The following is a 23,497-nucleotide window of genomic DNA, read 5'->3' as shown; positions in this document are numbered from 1 at the left end:
GCGGCCACGCGACCAATCACAAGCCGCTACGTCTTTGAAAGCCATTAACGCGCTCATTTTTAAAAATGAGCGCGTTAATAGCTTGCGGTGACGTCGCGGCTTGTGATTGGTCGCGTGGCCGCGACCAATCACAAGCCGCTACGTCTTTGAAAGTCATTAACGCGCTCATTTTTCAAAAATGAGCGCGTTAATAGCTTGCGGTGACGTCGCGGCTTGTGATTGGTCGCGGCCACGCGACCAATCACAAGCCGCTACGTCTTTGAAAGTCATTAACGCGCTCATTTTTCAAAAATGAGCGCGCTAATAGCTTGCGGTGACGTCGCGGCTTGTGATTGGTCGCGTGGCGGTCACATGGGCGGCCCGCGACCAATCAGAAGCCGGGACGTGATTCTCAGGTCCTAAAAGCGCTGATTTTGAACAACGAAGCCTGCCGGTTACCCGCGCTGAGTCCAGGGGCCGCCGGAGAGGTAAATATATCAATATTTTTTATTTTAATTCTTTATTTTACACATCTCTATGTATCCGATACCGATACCCGATACCACAAAAGTATCGGATCTCGGTATCGGAATTCCGATACCGCAAGTATCGGCCGATACCCGATACTTGCGGTATCGGAATGCTCAACACTAATACGCACATATTGTTTTTTCTTTGGTTTTGTTTATTTGAATAAAGACTATTCCACACTATCTCTCTTTCACCTATTTCTTGAAAAAAATAAAATGTTCCCAAGAAGCTCCTCCGTAATCCACATTCCTTGATGTCTCCGGTGTCTGTGAATAGCAGTAAATTGCTGCCTAAATTCAGCTGACATTACACAGCTGACATCAGCCCCCAAAAATAATACCCTGGTTTCCACCAGAACAGGGCAATCGGGAAGAGCTAACCGTTGCAAAACATGTGGGGGTGGGGAATTCAAGCGTTGTGCTCGAGTACCCGCAATTCTTGATCCACTAATGAACATGCCCGGGCACCTCGATGCTCAATAGAGTATCGATCAGTGCTGAGAACACTCGCTCATCACTGGCCAGCACTGTTGTTGTGGTGCATACGCATGTGAAAACAAACTAGTAAAACAATTGCAAAATCTTATAATATTTGCATTCCTTTTCTTCTAAATTAATGTACTCTCAACCAGAAATCTCACAATACACTGTACCATGAACTCTATGGCACCAGGAATGTAAAATACAACAAATTTTATTAACACAAAAATAGATACATACAGTGGGGCAAAAAAGTATTTAGTCAGTCAGCAATAGTGCAAGTTCCACCAATTAAAAAGATGAGAGGCGTCTGTAATTTACATCATAGGTAGACCTCAACTATGGGAGACAAACTGAGAAAAAAAAATCCAGAAAATCACATTGTCTGTTTTTTTATATCATTTTTTTTGCATATTATGGTGGAAAATAAGTATTTGGTCAGAAACAAACAATCAAGATTTCTGGCTCTCACAGACCTGTAACTTCTTCTTTAAGAGTTTCCTCTTTCCTCCACTCATTACCTGTAGTAATGGCACCTGTTTAAACTTGTTATCAGTATAAAAAGACACCTGTGCACACCCTCAAACAGTCTGACTCCAAACTCCACTATGGTGAAGACCAAAGAGCTGTCAAAGGACACCAGAAACAAAATTGTAGCCCTGCACCAGCCTGGGAAGACTGAATCTGCAATAGCCAACCAGCTTGGAGTGAAGAAATCAACAGTGGGAGCAATAATTAGAAAATGGAAGACATACAAGACCACTGATAATCTCCCTCGATCTGGGGCTCCACGCAAAATCCCACCCCGTGGGGTCAGAATGATCACAAGAACGGTGAGCAAAAATCCCAGAACCACACGGGGGGACCTAGTGAATGAACTTCAGAGAGCTGGGACCAATGTAACAAGGCCTACCATAAGTAACACACTACGCCAGCATGGACTCAGATCCTGCAGTGCCAGACATGTCCCACTGCTTAAGCCAGTACATGTCCGGGCCCGTCTGAAGTTTGCTAGAGAGCATTTGGATGATCCAGAGGAGTTTTGGGAGAATGTCCTATGGTCTGATGAAACCAAACTGGAACTGTTTGGTAGAAACACAACTTGTCGTGTTTGGAGGAAAAAGAATACTGAGTTGCATCCATCAAACACCATACCTACTGTAAAGCATGGTGGTGGAAACATCATGCTTTGGGGCTGTTTCTCTGCAAAGGGGCCAGAACGACTGATCCAGGTACATGAAAGAATGAATGGGGCCATGTATCGTGAGATTTTGAGTGCAAACCTCCTTCCATCAGCAAGGGCATTGAAGATGAAATGTGGCTGGGTCTTTCAACATGACAATGATCCAAAGCACACCGCCAGGGCAACGAAGGAGTGGCTTCGTAAGAAGCATTTCAAGGTCCTGGAGTGGCCTAGCCAGTCTCCAGATCTCAACCCTATAGAAAACCTTTGGAGGGAGTTGAAAGTCCGTGTTGCCAAGCGAAAAGCCAAAAACATCACTGCTCTAGAGGAGATCTGCATGGAGGAATGGGCCAACATACCAACAACAGTGTGTGGCAACCTTGTGAAGACTTACAGAAAACGTTTGACCTCTGTCATTGCCAACAAAGGATATATTACAAAGTATTGAGATGAAATTTTGTTTCTGACCAAATACTTATTTTCCACCATAATATGCAAATAAAATGTTAAAAAAACAGACAATGTGATTTTCTGGATTTTTTTTTCTCAGTTTTTATCCCATAGTTGAGGTCTACCTATGATGTAAATTACAGACGCCTCTCATCTTTTTAAGTGGTGGAACTTGCACTATTGCTGACTGACTAAATACTTTTTTGCCCCACTGTATATCGATAATAACACCTAGGTACCTCAAACAACAAACTAGAGGCCACTAGGAGTTGGACACAATAGACATCAAATGCTGTACCGTGCACATAAGGCAAAGGTTAATACAAAGGGATACATGATCCCTGTGATCCTCTAAAACCGCATCTAAATCAAGCCACTGACAATAGCCTAAATGGCAGAAAGGCTGAGAGGAGCACTAATCTGAGCTATAATAACACCTAAATTATGCCGAAACCCCGGTTTAAACATGCATATCTAAGTGTGTTACCTGTGGCGTGCCCAAGTCCTAGTCAACGACCCACCCCCGGAAGAAGTACTGGCGAAACGCGCGTCGGGGTGGGTCGTTGACTAGGACTTGGGCACGCCACTCACCCTTCCTGCCATTTAGGCTATTGTCAGTGACTTGATTTAGATGCGGTATTAGAGGATCACATGGATCATGTATCACTTTGTATTAACCTTTGCCTTATGTGCACGGTACAGCATTTGATGTCTATTGTGTCCAACTCCTAGTGGCCTCTAGTTTGTTGTTTGAGGTACCTAGGTGTTATTATCGATATATGTATATATTTTTGTGTTAATAAAATTTGTTGTATTTTACATTCCTGGTGCCATTCAGTTTTTTATGGTACAGGGTATTGATGTATTTCTACGGAATGTGACCAAGCTATGTTTAGCTTAGGTTAATTGGATTAACATGTATGCATCTCAACCAGAAATGTAAACTATCCCTAAAACATTGCATTGATGCAAGAACAAACAACTTGTAGAATGGTTGTGGGTAGTGTTGAGCGATACCGTCCGATATTTGAAAGTATCGGTATCGGATGGTATCGGCCGATATCCGAAAAATATTGGATATTGCCGATACCGATATCTGATACCAATACAAGTCAATGGGACACAAATATCGGAAGGTATCCTCTATGGTTCCCAGGGTCTGAAGGAGAGGAAACTCTCCTTCAGGCCCTGAGATCCATATTCATGTGTAAAATAAAGAATAAAAATAAAAAATATTGATATACTTACCCTCGGACGCACCCTGGTTGTCACCGCTGCAACCGCCATGATTCCCTTCCTAAGAATGAGTGCGTTAAGGACCTTCGATGATGTCACGGCTTGTGATTGGTCGCTGAGCGGTCATGTGACTGTTCACGTGACCAATCACAAGCCGCGACGTCATCGAAGGTCCTAAACACGCTCATTATTAGGAAGGGAATCATGGCGGTTGCAGCGGTGACAACCAGGGTGCGTCCGAGGGTAAGTGTATCAATATTTTTTATTTGTATTCTTTATTTTACACATGAATCTTAATCCCGATACCGATTCCCGATATCACAAAAATATCGGAACTCGGTATCGGAATTCCGATACCGCAAATATCGGCCGATACCGATACTTGCGGTATCGGAATGCTCAACACTAGTTGTGGGGTATAGAAAAGACATTCAAATTTTAAATGTGTTCTTTTTAAAGAGTAAAAAATGTAACAAAATAAATAAAAATAACATCCCTGGGCCTTTAACAAAAAGAGCCACAATGCATTAATTTTTAAACTGACTAATCTACAAAACGGAGGTGACTTTTGGTTTGTTACAATTTTTAATCCGAAAAACCCAGCTTTTATGTATTTGCTAAGTTAAGCCTAAATAAGTTTTACATACATAAAACCATAAAGATGTCCTCTGCTGCGTAGCGCAGTGGGAGCCACGCAATTAGAAATGGATTGCCTTTCAATGAAGAACACTAAAAAGCAGCAATGAAGTTCCACTGACAATAAGAGAAAGATAGAAACAACCCTTTTTGGAAATTGCAACAAGCTATATGCACTTTCGATGAATCTGATGATTGTTTGTGTATCTGTTTACGCAGTAATAAAAGTCATTGTTTTGACTCTCACATTCCCAGTAGTAATTATCTTCTCTATATCTACTTTGAGTGTGACTAAATGTTTGTTTTGCTTTTGTTAAGATTTAGTTTTACACATCTTAAAATAACATTTAACTAGGCAATGTCATTATAATTTAATCCTCACTGAAGTGAACTGGCATATTTACTAATTGATATTATCACAAGATCACTTTCCTTTCCTATCTCAAATGTATCAACATATGACCTGCTATGCCATACTTACTTTACTGGTATGCCATACTTATTTCTCCCAGCTCATATGATATACATATTCCTTTCTATTTCACTCAACGGAACCCAAATTAAAGTCTTTTTGGTTTGTGCCAGGCTGGTGTTTGTTGGTATATTATTTGATGTTGTTTGAAACAGTGTATTCTGCGTTGTTATTCCATACAGAGTCATTATGCAGTTTACTTTTTTAACATTGGATAGGGGAACACTCTAGCTGGTGTAAGAGGGTCACTGGCAAAATACTGGAGTGGAGATATGTTTCACTGAGGTTTTTAGCTTCAGTGATAAGAACCCGGAGGCATTGTCCAGCTTGTTATGTACTGAGAAGGGTTAATTGACCATTATGGGTTGGGTTTTTGTAAACAGCTGAAGAAATGGGTGGGATGACTGTTCACAATATTTCCACCCTGGAGTTTGGTTTAGGAGCAGACCTCCAGAGCTGTGCTTGGGTTAAACAGAGCTGAACTCTGTTTCTGAGTGGGTGGACCCTGCATTTATATGTATGGTAACTAGCTGTTTCCAGCCAGCTAACGTTCGGCACACTCATTGCTATCTAATGTGCTACCTTGTGATATCTCTTTCAGTCCTTATCAATCTGCTCAGGTGTTCGTTGTTGATAACCAATCCTACGATTTTGTCGATATTGTTGTCGATCAGCTACTGCATCGTTGTCCGGATTTTCCTGCGGCCTGTGAGATGGACCTGGCGACTTTTCTTGGCTCATTTTGTTTGGGAGAATGCGGATGCTATTAAATGTACGTTTTCCTTGGCTGAAGTGGTTGAATTACATAGAAAGGAAGTGCTGCTTGTGGTGATGTGGGGGGCGGAGCCTCATGTGGTAATGTGTGGGGACGGAGCCTCGTGTGGTAATGTGTGGGGGCGGAGCCTTGTATGGTAATGTGTGGGGACAGAGCCTCATGTGGTAATGTGTGGAGACGCAGCCTCGTGTGGTAATGTGTGGGGACAGAGCCTCGTGTGGCAATGTGGGGGGCGGAGCCTCGTGTGGTAATGTGTGGGGACGGAGCCTCATGTGGTAATGTGTGGGGGCGGAGCCTCATATGGTAATGTGTGGGGACAGAGCCTCGTGTGGTAATGTGTGGATACGCAGCCTCGTGTGGTAATGTGTGGGGACGCAGCCTCATGTGGTAATGTGTGGGGATGGAGCCTCGTGTGGTAATGTGTGGGGACGCAGCCTCGTGTGGTAATGTGTGAGGACGAAGCCTCGAGTGGTAATGAGTGGTGATGGGGTGGGGGGGCGGGATTATGGGTGGTGATGGGGAGGGGGGCGGCATTTTGCGTGGTGATGGGGTGGGGGGCGGGATTATGGGTGGTGATGGGGTGGGGGGTGGGATTATGGGTGGTGATGGGGTTCGGGGTGGGATTATGGGTGGTGATGAGGTAGGGGGCGGGATTATGGTTGGTGATGGGGTGGGGGGTGGGATTATGGGTGGTGATGGGGTGGAGGGGTGGGATTATGGGTGGTGATGGGGTGGGGGGGCAGGATTATGGGTGGTGATGTGGTGGGGGGTGGGCTTCATGGATAGTGATGGGGTGGGGGGCGGGATTATTGGTGGTGATGGGGTGGGGGGTGGGATTATGGGTGGTGATGGGGAGGGGGGCGGCATTTTGCGTGGTGATGGGGTGGGGGGCGGGATTATGGGTGGTGATGGGGTGGGGGGTGGGATTATGGGTGGTAATGGGGTTCGGGGTGGGATTATGGGTGGTGATGAGGTAGGGGGCGGGATTATGGTTGGTGATGGGGTGGGGGGTGGGATTATGGGTGGTGATGGGGTGGAGGGGTGGGATTATGGGTGGTGATGGGGTGGGGGGGCAGGATTATGGGTGGTGATGTGGTGGGGGGTGGGCTTCATGGATGGTGATGGGGTGGGGGGCGGGATTATTGGTGGTGATGGGGTGGGGGGTGGGATTATGGGTGGTGATGGGGTGGGGGGGTGGGATTATGGGTGGTGATGGGGTGGGGGGGTGGGATTATGGGTGGTGATGGGGTGGGGGGCTGGATTATGGGTGGTGATGGGGTGGGGGGCGGGATAATGGGTGGTGATGGGGTGGGGGGCGGATTTATGGGTGGCGATGGGGTGGGGGGGTGGGATTATGGGTGGCGATGGGGTGGGAGGGTGTGATTATGGGTGGTGATAGGGTGTGGGGGCAGGATTATGGGTGGTGATGGGGTGGGGGGCGGGATTATGGGTGGTGATGTGGTGGGGGGCGGGATTATGGGTGGTGATGGGGTGGGGTGTGTGGGGTGGGATTATAGGTGGTGATGGGGTGGGGGGTGAGATTGTGTGTGGTGATGAGTTGGGGGGCGAGATTGTGTGGGGTGATGGGTTGGGGCGGGATTGTGTGTGGTGATGGGTTGGGGGGCGGGATTGTGTGTGGTGATGGGTTGGGGGCGTGATTGTGTGTGGTGATGGGTTGGGGGGCGAGATTGTGTGTGGTAATATGGTGGGGGGCGTGATTGTGTGTGGTGATGGGTTGGGGGCGAGATTGTGTGTGGTGATGTGTTGGGGGGCGGGATTGTGTGTGGTGATGTGTTGGGGGGCAGAATTGTGTGTGGTGATGTGGTGGGGGGTGAGATTGTTTGTGGTGATGTGTTGGGGGCGGGATTGTGTGTGGTGATGTGTTGGGGGGCGTGATTGTGTGTGGTGATGGGTTGGGGGCGAGATTGTGTGTGGTAATGTGGTGGGGGGATGGGATTATGTATGGTGATGGGTTGGGGGCGAGATTGTGTGTGGTGATGTGTTGGGGGGCGGGATTGTGTGTGGTGATGTGGTGGGGGGCGGGATTGTGTGTGGTAATCAGGTGGGGGGCGGGATTGTGTGTGGTGATGTGGTGGGAGGCGGAGCTACTGTGCAGGGGGCAGGATTAGCGAGTAATCACAATTCCTCTTATATATATAGATGAGTGCTGTTTGTTTTTTTTGTGTTGTGCCATCAAGACTGCTTATGTTTACTTTATTTAGGACTGGATTATGAAGCATGTTTTTAATAAACCATTTGAAGAAATTAAATCTAAATCATTCCTCTGACTACCTCATTATGGATTCGAGTGAACTGATCTATCACACTGGGTTGTGTTACAGTGACCCTTGTCTCCAAAAACCAGGCTTGATGTAAACGGTTGTAGGATAACATTTGGGCAGCACACTAGCAGACGACAAGGGGACCCCACTAATATATTATGATTCAAAAAGTTTCACTCCATGTTACAAAACTACAAACTATTTTACTAAACATCTTGAACAAAACTTCAAGTAATATGCATCAGTCATAAGTCATAACATGTATTTAGTACAGTTTCTCTGTTGTACAGAGGTTCTGGCTGTGGGTAAAATACACTCTCAACTATGCCTTCTGAATTTTAAATAGGAATTCAGGGGAGTGAATATAAATGTGTAACTTCAGTGCCCAGCGCGTGTGAACTCATTGATTATCATGCATTCAGAGAATGAGACAAGATTGATACCATAAACACAAAAACGATGTTTGTTCTCTCACATAGCTTAAGTATCACAATATACAGTGTGTCCGTAAAGTCATGGTGCACTTTTGACCAGTCACAGGATCTATTTATGGCTTACATTTTGGTGCCCTTTCTCTGGCCCAATCATATCAGACCTGTTCATGAGGTAACAAGAACCAATCAAACAACACAAACTCATTTAAGCTGTTGCTGAGCCCCCAGTCAGATTAGCCCCTGATAAACTGAACTCTGATTAATGCCCTGCCAGGTCTGTGACATCATGCAATCACAAGCTTATGCCAGCTGTGTGGTTTTCCATGACAGTCGAGATGTGGACGGTACAGAGGAAAATTCAGTGTGTTCTGTGGCTCGCCAAATTTGAATCCGTGACCAAAGTGCTACGTGAATATCGGCGTTTTTTAGAAGAAGCGCCACCACATAGGAATATTATTACTCGGTGGGATAAGTTGAAGGAAACCGGCAGTTTGGTGGAGAAACCCAGTCCTGGTAGGCCATCAGTCAGTGATGAGTCTGTAGAGGCTATACGGGATAGCTACGTAAGGAGCCCTAAAAAATCTGTGCATGCGTGTGATCGACAATTACACCTAAGCAAGACTACAGTTCATAAGGTGTTAAAGAAACGTCTCAGTTTTACGGGGTACAAATTACAGCTGTTGCACACTTTCAAACCGGAGGATAGACCCAAACGATATGCATTTGCTAGAGATATGCTTTCATGACATCAACAATGATGCAAGATTTTCGCAGAAGATTGTTTTTAGAGATGAGGCGACCTTCCATAAAACAGAGGCGTTAAAACACAGACGTTATTCACTCCGTTACACCAGACGTCCTTACCTGTGTGTGGCAAGAACTTCACTATTGTTTGGATGTGTGTAGGGCAAGAAGTAGAGCCCACCTCGAACTGCACTGAATAGGTATGAAAATGGGAGAGTTTTTCTTTTATTTGGGACAGATTTCACATTTGTGCACCATGACTTTACGGACACACTGCATAGCATAATGCCGGTATGAGAGCAATTACACCTGCACTACGATCTCCTCTCTGCAGTTGTATAGAAATATAGATTTTAAAGAAAGCATACGAACTTCTAGACTAAAATATATATATATATATATTTCTTTTTTTCTTATGAGATCATTAAAACATAATGAAAAACAATTGCAATAATGTAATTTTCACTTTTTTGTGAGTCTCACTGCGACTTCAATACATAATCTACAACATTGCCGGCAGCAGCAAAAGCTATTGAGCCACAGGCTCTGCTGACATGACCCGGATTTTTGCGTACTTGATCTGTATTGCAGGCAGTGACCCCACAGGCAGTTTATACAGATACCAAAAGATACATTGTATAAAACAGTGTATTTCTTTGTCCCCCATATTCTAGAGGGAGAATAACAGATTTTCCTCTTCCCATGAAATTACTAAAAAAAATGAAAAACAATAATTTTATTTTTAATGCCCTTTTGTTTTTAAAAAAATAAGCATTGCAAATGAGCAAATATTATAACATATTAGCGTCCCGGTAATCATAACGACCCTCACAACACATCAATCAAATTATTTATGGGGATTGGTAAATGGCATAAAAATGGTGTCATTGATATTTGTTCTCTATTAAACCCGCAAAAACTGTAATAAAAATATATTGCTGCAGCCTTAAATGTTGTGGGGTTTTTTATGCATTTTTTTTCTGGTGTCTTAATGAGCGAACGTGTTTGGTGCTGCATGGTGCTCAGATTTACTCAGAGTATTGGTCAGTGCTGTATGTAAAAAACTCAAATCCCCCACCCTGCATGCTTGATGCCTGTTACACAGCCAGTAAGCATGTAAAGATTGCTTGTGCATCACTGTAATGCCGTAGCCATCTGGTGGCATTACTATTATTAGCTGGCTGTGTGACATCATCAAGGGGTTATAAAAGAACATACGTCGCCCTGCTTGGCACACTGATGCCATTGCACAGCTCTGTGACACTTCATATTGGAGGGAGAGAGTGCTTGTCTAATCTTGTGTGTGCGCAGAATAATGAATCAGAGGCTGTAGTGTTGATACTGGTGCTGAAGCTAAAACATCATACTGAAAATCTTTATAAGGGCTAATTGCTTTGCTGAGTTTATCATATACAATCTACATTTAGCATAGGGAGGGAGAGAGAAGAGAGAGGGACAGAATTCAGTCTGTAGACAGTGATTGGGGATGTGTAGCCCATTGGCAAATATATACTGTAACTGCAGCTTTTTTTGGGTGGGGGGTAAAAAGATGGAATATATTTTGATCCATCAAGAATTATCTGCTTTGAGGTCCTTTTATTGTTATATAACACTCTCAAAAACCATTGAAACATTTTACTGGGTTAAATTTCCCACCCTTACACTATACCGTAGTGCGGAGTACATTTCTGTGATCTATAAAACTGAGGAAACAATGGTAAAAAATTTTGTCGCGGATAATTGGATTAGCTGGCATCTAACTACGGCTTTGTATGCATTCCATAATATGAATGGGTTAATTTTGTGTGATGTATTCTCTCGGAAATAGTTTAGCGTTGCCGTTTCTATTTATTTTCGATATTCTGGGAGTTTTAAAGTTGTACGTAAATTCTCCATAAATTCATAAGCAATAAAATTCCTAAGGCAGAAATTGTTTCACTATTATTAAATAATCCTAACAATACATTTTTATGGAGCACTAAAAACCTTTACAGTTACTTTAATAAAGATAATATTTTCCATAAAAAAGCGTATATTAAAAAATGGGTCAACAAGTGCTAAGCATCTCTGGGAACTCCTTCAAGATTGTTAGAAGACCATTCCCGGTGACTACCTCTTGAAAGCTCATCAAGAGATTGTCAAGAGTGTGCAAAGCAGTCATCAAAGCAAAAGGTGGCTACTTTGATTAAGACATAATTTCAGTTGTTTCACACTTTTTTGTTAAGTATATAATTCCACATGTGTTAATTCATAGTTTTGATACCTTCAGTGTGAACTTACAATTCTCATAGTCATGAAAATACAGAAAAATCTTTAAATGAGAAGGTGTGTCCAGACTTTTCGTCTGTACTGTGTATATATATATATATATATATATATATATATATATTTATAGTCGCGCCAGCTTGGGCATAAATATATGCATGTAATAGACTGTAGACTTGTGTGTGTAAAAAATATACTTTATTGATACACTGTTTTGTCTCAGCTAGTATCTATATAAATAAAGCTGAGTGTGTGTGTGTGTGTATGTATCAAGCCATGCCCATTCCACATAGGCCCATCAGGGAGTGCAACTCCTGATTTGAAATGACATCATTTGGTTCAAAAATAATTTTTTTTAACTGGATTAATGCCCACGTTCAAAGTTCAAGGACATATTTACCACTCAATTGGCTCGCTGCTTCCATTACAAGGAAAAGAACCTCAATTTCTTCAACTCTACTTCATGGGAAACGTAGAAACAGATGCTCAGCAGAGATGCTCTTTAATTCCAAACACTAACTTGTCACTAACTTGCAGCAGTTCCTTCCATTAAACAATCCATATGTTCAACTTTTCAAGACTGCATTTGAATGCATGCCAAGTGATGATTACAAAGTTGTAATCAGAGCTGACAAAACACCACAAGGAGGGCATCAGGGAATTTTAATGCCCCCACATTTGATGAGGTAGCTATTTTGATTGTAGGTAATGAGTTTCACAGCCGTGATATTGCACAATGGTTTGCAACGGGTGGCAGAAACTCACAGGTCCTATGATGCACTGCCATATCCAATTATTTTTTGGCAGGGACAGATGGCTATCACTTTGAAATACGTCAGACAAATCCTGTGACAGGCAACACTTCAGGGAAAAAAGTGTTAGCCATGGACTTCTATGCCTATAGGATCATGACAAGAGTTGGTGAGAAAAATCACATCCTCAAATGCAGACGTGTATACGATACGCTTTATTGCAATTAGTGCAATTTCTCTCGAGATCAAGTGTGTCCAATTTTATATGGAAGAGGAGTTTGAGGTGCTGCCAGAGGAGGCGACTATGTAGGAGAAAAGCTTTGTTTTTCTGTGCAATATAATCATTATAATTTGTTATAACTAACCACAGTTAGTTACTATGCTTGGGCAACACGGGCTCTTCAGCTAGTATAAGGATAAGATAACGTTGAGGCATTATTAAGTGGATATTAATTATTAATAGTCGAGTTTGGCGTTAATAGTTAATATCGGACCTCAACAGAGGTGCAGGGAGAGTTCTCCTTTAATAACTATAAATTAGTATGTTTTAGGTGGGAATCTCATGTCCTTTAACAGCACATATGAATAAAAGTTGTATTTTATTCACTTAATTAATCCTCCTTTCCCCTTCCTGATTATTCTACAATATTTCAGTGGTGTACACTTATGTGAATATAATATTGAATGACATGTAACAAGTTTTCTTTACCTGTTTATGACACTCTTGCATGTCAATCCTCTGCAATTTATGCCTTATTGTGTCATGGGAAGCATTCACCTTGTGTTGGCTTTCTTCTTCTTTAGTGGCTTTACTTCAACCCTTCTCATCAGAAAATGCTCCTCTTTAGGTGTTATCTTCTGTGATCAGCCGCGACTTGTCTTTGAAGTGGTTATAGTTCCATCTTTGTAAAATTTTTGTGTCACTTTTGCTACAGTATTCTGACTGATAAGTAAAGCTTTTGTTAGGCCCACTGGGTGTGGGGAAGTATAGTGGACTCACTAGACCACTGATGGAGCAGTGGCAGCTGTATACCCGGTACACAAGAGACAGGAGAATGAGCTTCCAAAAACCAAAGGTATTTATTTTAAGAAAGCTAAACAAAAAGGGAGAGGTGCCTGAGGAAAGAACCCTCTGGACCACGACACTGAACCACGTAGTGGAGCACCAGGCAAGGTGTACCCCTTTACAGGGTTTCCCCCATCACAACTCCAGTTGGCTTAGATGCTGCAGTGCCCAGGCCAGAGGGACGACCCATACCGACCATATAAACAGAACGGTGGAATACTGGCTCTGTCGATGGAGAGAATTCTGGAAGCTCTGTGTAATCCCAGAAAGACTGATCCAGTTCAGCATCGATATCTGGATGGTTACGTGAGGAGCAGCTTGTTTAGCCTAGATTGGAAACTGGACAGTCCAGAAAGATCCAGAATAGGAGACTGCCAGTGGAGGATTCTGAGGAGACAGAGATATTAGTAACAAACTACAGTTTGCAGAGCAGAGTGTGGCCCGAGCAGGAGGCCATGATCAGCAGAATGAACACGTTGCCCAGGCACCACCCTTAAGGGGAGGATGCCTTTTATACACAGGTTCAAACAGAACCCTGAGACTGTCACAGAGCAGGTGCATTTATACGGAGACTTGATTACACACAGGTGGATTATATTTATCATCTTTAGGCATTTATGACAACATTGGATCATTCAGAGATCCACAATGAACTTCTGGAGTGAGTTTGCTGCACTGAAAGTAAAGGGGCTGCATAATATTGCTCGCCCCACTTTTCAGTTTTTGAATTTCCACAAAAATTTAAAATAACCAATAAATTTTGTTCAACTTCACAATTGTGTTCCACTTGTTGATTCTTCACCAAAAATTTACGTTTGGTATCTATATGTTTGAAGCATGATATGTGGGAAAAGGTTGAAAAGTTCCAGGGGGCTGAATACTTTTGCAAGGCACTGTAAGTATGTGCAGGAAGTGGGGTGTGCCTCCTAAGAGCATTTCCAGGAGACCTGCCAAGAAGGGAATGTAGGTTCCGAGCAGAGAAGGGAGCAGCCAATTGTTTGAAGCCCTGGACAGGGTGAGCAGTACCAGTGGAGCAGTGATATAAGCGCTGTTCTCCCTGCACAGCGGAGACCAGACCTGTGGCTGAGGGCATGACAGCTTTGCTGATCTTCTTGTAGCTTTCACCTTTCTTGTGTAAATAAATTATCTTCTTTCTCAGGTTTTGTGTCATTTCTCTTCCATGTGGTGCCATTGCTAACAGCATGAAATGGGAAAGAGCATTCTATAAATAAGTTAGTTTTATAGTCAACTGTCTCCTGGAAATCTTTTTAATGAATAATTAGACTTACCTGCGGTTAAATCCTTGTTAATTAGAATTTTATATTCTAAACTTTAGCTTTGTTTCTAAGAATTTGATTGTGATCTACTAATTTTTGCAATGTGGTCTTAAATTAATTTGTTAGGAAAATTACTTTTTAGGCTGTGCAAAATAACAATTCTTGTTGCATCTAATAATCCACAGTTCTGAGAGTATTTCTTAGCATGGTATCTCACAGAAAATGTTGATTCTGAAAGTAAAGTAAAGGTTTTTTGGCAAATCCAGTTGAGGTGTATTCATTTACACTAAGCAATGTATAGTTTACTGGACAACCAGTGTACTCACTACCTTCCCAAGTGGTCAGTCAGATAAATATATGCATACACAATACATAATTTATGTAGATTTTGACTTAACTAAAAAAAAAGAAAAATTGCAATACTGCTTCATTTTCATACCGCTGTTTGAGACAGCTGTTGAGCTTTAATACTGATTTTCATTAATTACAATATCATTCAAAGAAGAGTCATAATTTAGACCTTTTTGTAATGTTTGCAATGGATATGCATGATAGCAAAACAGTGCACAATCTAAAAAGTTGTCTTCTTCTTTGGATGCTCGATCAGCTGTGAGATTATGCTTTCTAACATCTGGTGATAACCACTTAAAGCAATAAGAAAACTAAAAAATATATTTTTTGAGATTGATAAGAGTACTTTTTAACTAACCTCTGCAGGAGCCATAAACAAGAAACTTCAAATTCTAAAAATGTTCACAATGAAAATGCTCATAATTAGAGACGAGCGAATATGTTCGGAAAACGATCACCAAACATAAATTCAGCACAAATATGGTACATTCGGATTCATGATAGGTAACATGAGCATTTTTCTTAAAATCGTAATAAGTCGGTAACATTCTGTAAAGATAGAATAAAAGCCGGTAATTCATGTGGGGCGATCAGTAAAATCACAGGGTGACAGGTTAGAATAGAAAAGATAGAATAGGAAAATAGACATAGAATGCATATATATAGATGTCAGTGACATACACATATACAACTCTGGCAAAAATTAAGAGACCACTGCAAAACGTTCAGTTTGTCTGATTTTTCTCTTTATAGGTATATTTTTGAGTAAAATGTACTGGATAAACTCGAGTATAAGCCGACCCGAGTATAAGCCGACCCCCCTAATTTTGGCCACAAAAAACTGGGAAAACTTAATGACTCGAGTATAAGCCTAGGGTGGGAAATGCAGCAGCTACCGGTAAATGTCAAAAGTAAAAATAGATACCAATAAAAGTAAAATTAATTGAGACATCAGTAAGTTAAGTGTTTTTGAATATCCATATTGAATCAGGAGCCCCATACCATGTTCCATAAAGTTTATGATGGGCCCCATAAGATGCTCAATATTAAAATATGCCCCATATAATCCTGCATAAAGGTTAATAATGGCCCCATAAGATGCTCCATAGACACATTTGCCCAATATAATGCTGCACAAATGCTGATTATGGCCCCATAAGATGCTCCATAAAGATATTTGCCCCATATAGTGTTGCACAAACCTTGATTATGGCCCTATAAGATGCCCCATACAGAAACTTGCCCCATATAATGCAGCACAAACGTTATGGCCCCATATAGTGCTGCATAAACGTTATGGCCCCATAGATGCTCCATACAAACACTTGCCCCATATAGTGCTGCACAATCACTATGGCCCCATATAATGCTGCACAAACCTTGATTATGGCCCTATAAGATGCCCCATACAGACACTTGCCCCATATAATGCTGCCCAAACGTTAAGGCCCCATATAGTGCTGCACAAATGTTATGGCCCCATATAGTGCTGCACAAACGTTATGGCCACATATAGTGCTGCACAAACGTTATGGCCACATATAGTGCTGCACAAACGTTATAGCCACATATAGTGCTGCACAAATGTTATGGCCCCATATAGTGCAGCACAAATGTTATGGCCCCATAGATGCTCCATACAGACATTTGCCCCATTTGCTGTTGCTGCGATAAAAAAAATTAAATCACATACTCACCTCTCCGTCGCTCAGGCCCCTGGCACTTTCAGTAGTCACCTGCTCCTTGTTCCGGCGCCACTACATCTTCAGCATCTTCAGCACTGACGTTCAGGCAGAGGGCGCTCACTAACCATGTCTCCGCGCCCTCTGACATGAGCGTCACTGCTGAAGACAGAGTGGCGCCCAGAACGGGGAGCATCTGAATATCACGCAGCGCAGTGCTTCCCTGTTATGGACCTGGTGGTTAGGAGCACCCGGAATGACCTGATTGTTAAACTCACAGGACAAGCTCTGGGAAGTGGGAACTTTGCTGACCGCAATCCCTAATCCCATCACACACACTAGAAATAGCCGTGGAGCGTACCTAACAGGCCTAGACGCCTCGGCACAGCCTAAGAACTAGCTACCCCTAGAGATAGAAAGTAAAGCCTACCTTGCCTCAGAGAAATTCCCCAAAGGAAAAGGCAGCCCCCCACAAATATTAACTGTGAGTTAAGATGAAATACACAAACACAGGAATTAAAGAGGTTTCAGCAAAGGGAGGCCAGACTACCTAAACAGACAGAGGATAGAAAAGGTAACTTTGCGGTCAGCACAAAAAACTACAAAAGACCACGCAGAGTGTGCAAAAAGACCCCCGCACCGACTCACGGTGCGGAGGTGCCACTCTACATCCCAGAGCTTCCAGCTAGCCAGACAGAATAATATTAGCAAGCTGGACAAGAAAACAAGAACAACAAAATAAACTAGCAGGGACTTAGCTTCTGCTGGCATAGACAGGTCACCAGATAGATCCAAGAGCGAACTGAACCAGTACTGGAACATTGACAGGTGGCATGGAGTAACAATCTGGGTGGAGTTAAATAGAGCAGCCAGCCGAAGAATAAACCAGGTCACCTGTGTAAGGAACCTCAGAAACAGCAGCTCCACTCACAGCCACCAGAGGGAGTCCATGGACAGAACTCGCCGAAGTACCATTCATGACCACAGGAGGGAGTTCCAAAACAGAATTCACAACACTTCCCCTCCCCATTATACTCACCTGCTCCTGGCGCTGTGCAGTCCCTGCTTCCCCGATGCTGCAGCAGCTTCATCCTGTACTGAGCAGTCACCATTACTGCTCATTACAGTAATGAATATGCGGCTCCACCTCTATGGGAGGTGGAGCCGCATATTCATTACTGTAATGTGCAGTACCATGTGACCGCTCAGTACAGGAAGAAGCTGCCGACGCCGGGGAAGGCAGGGACGGCACCAGGAGTAGGTAAGTATAATTAGACAGCCCCTGCTCCCCTGCCAACCCCTGGGTATGTCTCGAGTATAAGCCGAGAGGGGGACTTTCAGCCCCAAAAAGTGGGCTGAAAATCTCAGCTTATACTCGAGTATATACGGTAAATTGTTCTTTCAGTCAATAAACTAAAACTTAAGTAAAAACTAAACCCAGGAGCTCTACTAATGCAGCTGTGCTCGTGGCTAATGAAGGGTTATGACACCTATCCATTATTAATCCAATTGTATGAAATGGTTAAAAAAACACACACAATATTGCAAAGTATTTTAATGAAATAAACACACAGGTTGTTGTAATATCTTATTGCACTCTCAATCCACCTGAAGACCCTCGACCTGTAACAAATTAAAAATAATAAACCAACAATATCTCATACCTTTCGTTGATATGTCCCACAATGTAAATCCATCTGAAGGGGTTAAAATATTTTACAGGCAGGAGCTCTGCTATAATGCAGCAGTGATCGTGCCTGTAAAACCCTGGGGAATGAAGGTAATATAGGTCAATGACCTGTAGTTACCTTCATTCGCGGTGATGCGCCCTCTGCTGGATGTCCTCATATGAACTCGAGCCTGGGAACTTTTCTGAATATTTTCCCATGCTCGAGGTCATATGAGGACATCCAGCAAAGGGCGCATCACCACGAATGAAGGTAACTACAGGTCATTGACCTAGTTTCCATTCATTCGCTGGGGTTTTACAGCAACGAGCACAGCTGTATTAGCAGAGCTCCTGGGTGTAAAATTATTTAACCCCTTCAGATGGATTTACAGCGTGGGACGTGCCAGATCATCGGAAGGTATGGGATATTGTTGTTTTTTTATTTTTCCTTTGTTACAGAGCGAGGGTCTTCAGGTGGATTAAGAGTCTAATAAAATATTACAACAACCTGTGTCTTTATTTCATTAAAAGACTTTGTAATAATGTGTGTGTGTTTTTTAACCATTTCATACAATTGGATTAATAATGGATAGGTGTCATAATTGACGCCTCTCCATTATCAATCTGGCTTAATGTCACCTTACAAGAGCAAGGTGACATTAACCCTTCATTACCCCATATCCCACCGCTACACGGGAATGGGAAGAGAGTGGCCAAGTGCCAGAATAGGCGCATCTTCCAGATGTGCCTTTTCTGGGGTGGCTGGGGGCAGATATTTTTAGCCAGGGGGGCCAATAACCATGGACCCTCTCCAGGCTATTAATATCTGCCCTCAGTCACTGGCTTTACTACTCTGGCGGAGAAAATTGTGCGGGAGCCCACGCCAATTTTTTCCGCGATTTAACCCTTAAATTTAATAGCTACAATGCCCAAATTTTGCACATACACACTACTAACATTATTAGTGTGGAATATGCAAAAAAAATGGGGATATGACATGGTTTACTGTATGTAAACCATGTCTCATATCATGTCGGGTTTAGGAAGGAGAAATGAAAAGCCGGCAATTGAATTACCGGCTTTTCTGCTATATCGCGAAACCCGACTCGACCTCAAAAAAGGAAAAGTCGCTCAACCCTAGTGGTGAGCACTTTGACCCACCAAGTGCTTCACAGAAGTTTATAATGCAGAGCCGTAAAAATAAAAAATCATATTTTTTCACAAAAATGATATTTTCGCCCCCAATGTTTTATTTTCCCAAGGGAAAGAGAAGAAATTGGACCCCAAAGGTTGTTGTGCAATTTGTCCTTAATACGCTGATACCCCATATGTGGGTGTAAACCACTATTTGGGTGCATGGCAGAGCTCGGAAGGGAAGGAGCACCATTTTACTTTTCAATGCAAATTTGACTGGAATTGAGATGGGACGCCATGTTGCGTTTGGAGAGCCCCTAATGTGCCTAAACATTGAAACCCCCACAAGTGACACCATTTTGTAAAATAGACCCCTTAAGGAACTTATCTAGACATGTGGTGAGCACTTTCACCCAACCAGTGCTTCACAGAAGTTTATAATGCAGAGCCGTAAAAATAAAAAATCATATTTTTTCACAAAAATGATCTTTTCGCCCCCAATTTTTTATTTTCCCAAGGGTAAGAGAGAAATTAGACCCCAAAAGTTGAAGTCCAATTTGTCCTGAGTACGCTGATACCCGATATGTGGGGGTAAACGACTGTTTGGGCACATGGCAGAGCTCGGAAGGGAAGGAGCGCCGTTTGACTTTTCAATGCAAAATTGACTGGAATTGAGATGGTACACTATGTCGCGTTTGGAGAGCCCCTGATGTGCCCAAACATTAAAACCCCCACAAGTGACACCATTTTGGAAAGTAGACCCCATAAGGAACTTATCTAGATGTACTTTGAGAGCTTTGAACCCCCAAGTGTTTCACTACAGTTTATAACGCAGAGCCATGAAAATAAAAATTCTTTTTTTTTTTCACAAAAACGATTTTTAGGCCCCAGTTTTGCATTTTCACAAGGGTAGCAGGATAAATTGGACCCCAAACGTTGTTGTCCATTTTGTGCTGAGTACGAAGATACCCCATTTGTGGGGGGAAACCACTGTTTGGGTGCATGGCAGAGCTCAGAAGGGAAGGAGCGCCATTTGGAATGCAGACTTAGATGGATTAGTCTGCAGGTGTCACGTTGCATTTGCAGAGCCCCTGATGTACCCAAACAGTAGAAACACCTCACAAGTGACCCCATATTGGAAACTAGGCCTCCCAAGGAACTTATCTTGATGTGTTGTGAGAACTTTGAACCCCCAAGTGTTTCACTACAGTTTATAATGCAGAGCCGTGAAAATAAAAATTCTTTTTTTTTTCACAAAAATGTTTTTTTAGCCCACAGTTTTGTATTTTCACAAGGGTAACAGAATAAATTGGACCCCAAAATTTGTTGTCCAATATGTCCAGAGTACGCTGATACCCCATATGTGGGGGGGGGGACCACTGTTTGGGCGCATGGCAGAGCTCGGAAGGGAAGGAGCGCCGTTTGACCTTTCAATGCAAAATTGACTGGAATTGAGATGGTACACTATGTCGCGTTTGGAGAGCCCCTGATGTGCCTAAACATTAAAACCCCCCAAAAGTGACACAATTTTGGAAAGTAGACCCTCTAAGGAACTTATCTAGATGTGTTTTGAGAGCTTTGAGCCCCCAAGTGTTTCACTACAGTTTATAACGCAGAGCCGTGAAAATAAAAAATCTTTTTTTTTCACAAAAATTATTTTTAGCCCCCAGTTTTGTATTTTCACAAGGGTAACAGGATAAATTGAACCCCAAAAGTTGTTGTCCAATTTGAGCTGAGTACGACGATACCCCAAATGTGGGGGAGAACCACTGTTTGGGCGCATGGCAGAGCTCGGAAGGGAAGGAGCGCCATTTGGAATGCAGACTTAGATGGATTGGTCTGCAGGCGTCACGTTGCATTTGCAGAGCCCCTGATGTACCTAAACAGTAGAAACACCCCACAAGTGACCCCATATTGGAAACTAGACCTCACAAGGAACTTATCTTGATGTGTTGTGAGAACTTTGAACCCCCAAGTGTTTCACTACAGTTTATAACGCAGAGCCGTGAAAATAAAAATTCTTTTTTTTTTTCTCACAAAAATGATTTTTTAGCCCCCAGTTTTGTATTTTCACAAGAGTAACAGAATAAATTGGACCCCAAGAGTTGTTGTCCAATATGTCCTGAGTACGCTGATACCCCATATGTGGGGGGGACTACTGTTTGGGCGCATGGCAGAGCTCGGAAGGGAAGGAGCGCCGTTTGACTTTTCAATGCAAAATTGACTGGAATTGAGATGGTACACCATGTCGCGTTTGGAGAGCCCCTGATGTGCCTAAACATTAAAACCCCCCACAAGTGACACCATTTTGGAAATAGACCCCTAAGGAACTTATCTAGATGTGTTTTGAGAACTTTGAACCCCCAAGTGTTTCACTACAGTTTACAATGCAGAGCCGTGAAAATAAAAAATCTTTTTTTCCCACAAAAAATGATTTTTAGCCCCCCAAATTTTTATTTTCCCAAGGGTAGCAAGAGAACTTGGCCCTTAATAGTTGTTGTCCAATTTGTCCCGAGTGCGCTGATACCCCATATGTTGGGGTAAACCCCTGTTTGGGCGCACGGGAGAGCTCGGAAGGGAAGTAGCACTGTTTTACTTTTTCAACGCAGAATTGGCTGGAATTGAGATCGGATGCCATGTCGCGTTTGGAGAGCCCCTGATGTGCCTAAACAATGGAAACCCCCAATTCTAACTGAAACCCTAATCCAAACACACCCCTAACCCTAATCCCAACAGTAACCCTAACCACACTCCTAACCCTGACACACCCCTAACTCTAATCCAAACCCTAATCCCAACCGTAAATGTAATCCAAACCCTAACTTTAGCCCTAACCCTAACCCTAACTTTAGCCCCAACCCTAACCCTCACTTTAGCCCCAACCCTAACCCTAACTTTAGCTCCAACTCTAACCCTAACTTTAGCCCCAGCCCTAACCCTAACTTTAGCCCCAACCCTAACTCTAACTTTTGCCCCAACCCTAACCCTGACTTTAGCTCCAACCCTAGCCCCAACCCTAACCCTAGCCCTAACCCTAGCCCAAACCCTAGCCCTAACCCTAGCCCTAGCCCTAACCCTAGCCCTAACCCTAGCCCTAACCCTAACCCTAGCCCTAACCCTAGCCCTAACCTTATCCCTAACCCTAGCCCTAGCCCTAACGCTAACCCTAGCCCTAACGGGAAAATGGAAATAAATACATTTTTTTATTTTATTATTTTTCCCTGACTAAGGGGGTGATGAAGGAGGGTTTGATTTACTTTTATAGCGTTTTTTATAGCAGATTTTTATGATTGGTAGCTGTCACACACTAAAAGACGCTTTTATAGCAAAAAAGATTTTGCGTCTCCACATTTTGAGACCTATAATTTTTCCATATTTTGGTCCACAGAGTCATGTGAGGTCTTGCTTTTTCCGGGACGAGTTGACGTTTTTATTGGTAACATTTTCTGACACGTGACAGTTTTTGATCGCTTTTTATTCCGATTTTTGTGAGGCAGAATGACCAAAAACCAGCTATTCATGAATTTCTTTTGGGGGGAGGCGTTTATACCGTTCCGCATTTGGTAAAATGGATAAAGCAGTTCTATTCTTCGGGTCAGTACGATTACAGCGATACCTCATTTATATCTTTTTTATGTTTTGGCGCTTTTATACAATAAAAACTGTTTTATAGAAAAAATAATTATTTTGGCATCGCTTTATTCTCAGGACTATAACTTCTTTATTTTTTTGCTGATGATGCTGTATGGCAGCTCTTTTTGCGGGACAAGATGATGTTTTCAGCGGTACCATGGTTATTTATATCCGTCTTTTTGATCGCGTGTTATTCCACTTTTTGTTCGGCGGTATGATAATAAAGCGTTGTTTTTTGCCTAATTTTTTTTTCTTGCGGTGTTTACTGAAGGGGTTAACTAGTGGGACAGTTTTACAGGTGGGGTCGTTACGGACGCGGCGATACTAAATATGTGTACCTTTATTGTTTTTTTTTATTTAGATAAAGAAATGTATTTATGGGAATAATTTTTTTTTCTTTTTTAGGAATTTTTTTTTCCTATATTTTTTTACACATGTGGAATTTTTTTTTAACTTTTTTACTTTGT

This window comes from Ranitomeya imitator, chromosome 4 (assembly GCF_032444005.1).
Source record: "Ranitomeya imitator isolate aRanImi1 chromosome 4, aRanImi1.pri, whole genome shotgun sequence".
Classification (NCBI taxonomy): Eukaryota; Metazoa; Chordata; class Amphibia; order Anura; family Dendrobatidae; genus Ranitomeya; species Ranitomeya imitator.
This window is presented reverse-complemented; position numbering follows the sequence as displayed.